Raw genomic sequence first — 4,709 nt, forward strand, 5'->3', positions numbered from 1 at the left:
CAAGTTAGAAAGTAAAAGATAAAAGATAAGAAATTGGAAGTTCAACTCATTTTAGTGATAGGAGTTCTAGAAAGTACAAATAGAAAGGATAAAGGGGCAGAAAGTTTTCAGAGATGATACAAGAAGCTTTTCTAGAACTGAAGGACATAAGTCTCTACATTGAAAACAGTCATGAGTACACAGGAGCAATGAATCGTAAAAGATCTATACCAAGTCACAGAGCATCAGAGACAGAGAAAAAAATCCTGAAAAATTTAGGGAAAAGGAGAAAGACAGGTCACGTACAAAGGACAAAGACTTAGAATGACATCTAGCTGTGTCTTAAAAACTTAGAGGAAAATTTATTTGCAACCTAGAATTCCATATCTAGCCAAACTATCCATCACGTAAGTAAAATAAAGAGTAAATAAAAGGTAAAAATAAACACTTATTCAGACATTCAAGGATTCACACAGTTTATCTCCTGTGTACATTTCTTAGGAAGTTACTGGAGAACGTGTTACACCGAAACAAGGAAGTTAGCCAAGAAATAGGAAGGCATTGGATCCAGGGCATAGTGGGATCAACTCATGAGAGAGAGAGAGAGAGAGAGAGGGAAGTGAATCCTCAGGAAGATAAGGAAGGACAGCTCTAGAATGACCGCCCTTAGCTGGGGAAGAGACGTGGAGAACGCCCCCTCCATGTGGGGACGGGAGGTTCTAAGGGGCATATCTTCAAAAAAAGAAAAAAAAAATCACACTTATAGATTATCTACAGAAGTTGACAGAATTGAGAGCAGTTTTATGTTTTGTTGGAGATTTGGGGAAGAATTCACATAGGTACATGAAAACTAAGTAAGCAACAAACAAACAAAAAATTAATGATTTCAGGAAAAAACAAGTCCTGTGGATTCCACTTCTGAAACCTCTCTCAGGTGTTTCCCCTCCACTCCTCCTGGATTCCAGGAGGCCAACAGCCACACACATTCTTCTCGGGAGATCTGAACAAGCCCATAAAATCTATATAAACAAAACCTGACATTTAGGTGTCCCCCAACAAAAAAGCAGACTTGTCATCTGACCACCTCCAGAGGAGCCCATCAGTAACCTAGCCTTGCCAGGCACGCAGGGCTTCTAATCAGCATCTGGGGATCTCTCTTAGTAAGAACAGGCAGCCAAGAATCACCAGAATTTTAGAAAATCCTCTGACTTTAAAGACCAAGGTCCAAAGAAAGAAAATACAAGGTCCAAACTGCAAAGAAAGAAAGAGAGAAAGCGATAAAGAGAGAAAGAAAGGTGGAGGGAAGGAGGGGGAGAGGGAGGAAGGAAGGAAAGAAGGAGGGAAGGAAGGAAGGAAGAAGGAAGAAAGAAGAAAGAAAGAAAGAGAGAGAGAAAGAAAGAAAGAAAGAAAGAGAAAGAAACAAAGAAAGAAGAAGGAAAGAAAGAGGGAGAGTCAGGGAGGGAGGGAAGGAGGGAGGACGGAAGGAAGGAAGGAAGGGAGAAAGATAGAGAAAATAGAGACTATGCAGGGAACAGAAGAAAACTTCAACAACACTAACATTCTTAATGAGAAAAAAAAAATCACATCCAGAGACAGGGGATTTTTGAAAAAGGAACAGAGAACAAAAATGAGTTCTCAGAAATTAAAATAAAAAGAGTATTAAATTTAAAAATCAATAGAAGGATAGAAGATGAAATACAAAGAATCCATCAGGAAAAAAATTTAAAAATTAAAAAGGAATATAGGGGAAAATATTACAATAGAATTAGAGCTCCATTTTAGGAAGTCCAACATTTGGCTAAGGGAATTTGAGATAGTGAGGACAGAGAAAATGGAGAAGAAGAAATTACCAAAGAAATTACACACAAAAACTCACCAGAGTTGAGGGACATGAATTTCCAGAACAAAAGGGTCCCACCCAGTTCCCAGCATAATGGATGCAAAAAGAGTCATGAACAAGAATCAGAGTGGTTATGAAGAGACCTTAGGAGCTTCCAAGTGACAGAGCAGGTCACAGGAGACCAGGAATGGCATTGGGTTACTAGCAGGTCTGGAATTTAGAGGTTAATTGGCAATGCTTTACAAGGGAAAGTATTTCCAACCTAGAAATCCATGCTCTGGGAAACCATCAACCAAGTGTGAGGATAGAATAGAGACATTTTCAGACATAAAAGGATGGAGAATATTACCTCCCATGTCCCCTTTCTCAGGAAGCTATTGGAAAATATATGCCACCAAAACAGGGGAACAAACCCAGGAAGAGAAAGAAAGAGATTCCAGAAGTGAGGACGTGAACACAGACGTGCAGTGAAGGTATATCTCGACATGAAGATGAAGATCAAGTGTCCTAAGAGGACAGTTGAGTCCCAGGCTCAGCAAGCAACAAGTCTAGCTTAAAACAAGAAAATAGAGGGAAAAATAAAATCGATATGTTTGATTGAGAGGAACTACTATTGATAGGCAAGTGGCAGGGACATTGGAAAAGTTATCAATAAATACTACACATCAGACAAATAAAAAAGGCGGTTATTAGTTCTAGAAAAAAAGGCTTGTATAAAAAAGAATGCAGTTATAATGTACAACTGGGCTCAGCAGTGCTTTTGTTCAATAAAAAATTGGAAAATACTCATGTTAGGAGGATGGAGGGAAAGGAAGCAGGAGGGAGATGGGAGATTTAAGTCTTTATTTACCATGGCAGGAATTCAAAAGTGAATGCCCAAAACTGATAAAAAAACAAAACAAAACTGTGTATGCCTATATTTAGAAAAATGGAACTAAATACTAGACGAAACACCCAAAAGAATTAAGGGTGATTAGAGCCTAGAGGTGATACTGAACTTGGAGAAAGTTGGACCAGAGATTGCTACTTTTCATTCTAAACCTTCTAGTATAATTTAACTTTAGTTATATGCTGGCACTACTTTGAGTTCCCCAAACACAGTTTTCTTAATTCAGTCCTTGTATTTCCATAATCCAGCCTGACACATAGTAGGTCCTCAAATGTTTGCTTATGGAATGAATAGAGGGAGAGATTCCAGAAACAGAATTTTGAGCAGGGCTTCCTGGGAGCGGCATGAGAGATGAACTGGGGTTGGAAATCTGCACAGGATTTAAATAAGCAGAGAGAAGGACCCCAGTTATCTGGAGTGGAAACAGTGGAGCAGAGAGTCCTCAAAGACTGAACAAGTTAATTTATTGTATTGTTCAATTATTCTAGGAGTTTCTGCATTCTGAAAGAAAACCCACAGAGAAGAGGGTGGAAAAGCAGAATTTCAGTGCCGTTGGAGGATGGGGCACTGTTGGCCTCTCTGCACAGAACTCTTCAACAGCTGCCATTAAGGGATCACATAGCATCCCCTCCCTTCCCCTCTGCAAACCTCAGACGTGCCTGCATTTGCTACTTCTTTCAGAGCAGGGTACTCAACTCTCTGCACAGCAGAACTACCTGCAGAGCTTTCCCCAAATGGTACCTCTGTCTGGAACCCCATCCCAGGGCGTCTGACTCTACTGGTCTGGGAAGGGACCTGAGCTTCAGGGCTGGGACTAGGGTGAGGCCAGGGAGGCACTCACTCTCAGGGTTCTGCAGGGGCAGAGCCTGTCTCTATTTAAAAGTGTGATATTTTGTTCATTGTGGATTTTTAAATTAATTTTAATGTTTTAAAATATTATTTATCTTGGCTACTGAGTTTGGGGGTGCCTCTTAAATTTTGCATCCCAGGTGAGTGCTTCACTCTCCTCGCCCTAGTTCTGGTCCTGGTGAGTATCAGCATTTTTGCTTAACACCTTGCCAGGGACTGAACCGTAGGGCGTAATCATTGCTCCGAAGGTCCTGGGATGGGGAGTGGGGCTTCCCATAGCACTAGATACACCGCTCAGCTGAAGGTGGGCTGCAGGTCAGGGCAGTCCTGGGCTTCTGGAGAGCTTCTAGAGAAGAACCAGCAGCATCCTGACTTGGGTGGTTCCCTCTGCTTCCTGGGGGTAGCCTCAGGATGAGCGGAATGACTCTGTTGCCCCTGCTCTGTGCTGGGAAACATCTATGGAGGGAATAACGACATCTGTGCAAACTTCTCTTTCTGGAAAACCATCCAAACAGTCTCCTGACACAGAACCCTTCAGTTTTCTGAGGGAGTAAATTAAATGCTTGCTTGTTTCTTGAATAGCTAATGTTCGTTATGGTTCCTACTGGTTTTAAGGATGTTCGTGATCCAGTGGAGCTGAATGTTGCTTGAAAGCTAATCATCACTCACCACGTGCCAGATGCTGTGTTGGGGCTTTCGGAGGATCATCTCAGTGCATTCTCATGCCACGTAAGAGATAGATACCATTGGCATCCCCAATTGACTGGTGAGGACACTGATGCCCAGAGAGGTCAGGTAACTTGCCGGAGGTCACACAGCCAGCAGAAGGTGGAACTGGAATTGGCACTCCGTCATCCTGACCCCCATGCTCAGAAGCACCCCTATCATTCTGACTCTACTGGCAGAAACGTCTAGAGTGTAGACTGGAGTTGGGAGGCCAGGGTCTCTGGATGGAGTCACAGCAGGAACCTGGGCAAACATGCCCTCCTGTGTGTGTATCTGAGCCTCAATTTCCTCATTTGAACAGAGGGGTTGGGCAGCAGCCCTGGCCGTTATGGCCGCGGCACACAGGGATCCTGTGACTAGATCATCTGGGCCTATGTTCCCAGCAGTCACATGTCCTGCCAGTGTTTGTTCTGAAAATACTATGAA

Source organism: Balaenoptera musculus, chromosome 9 (assembly GCF_009873245.2).
Source record: "Balaenoptera musculus isolate JJ_BM4_2016_0621 chromosome 9, mBalMus1.pri.v3, whole genome shotgun sequence".
NCBI classification, from domain to species: domain Eukaryota; kingdom Metazoa; phylum Chordata; class Mammalia; order Artiodactyla; family Balaenopteridae; genus Balaenoptera; species Balaenoptera musculus.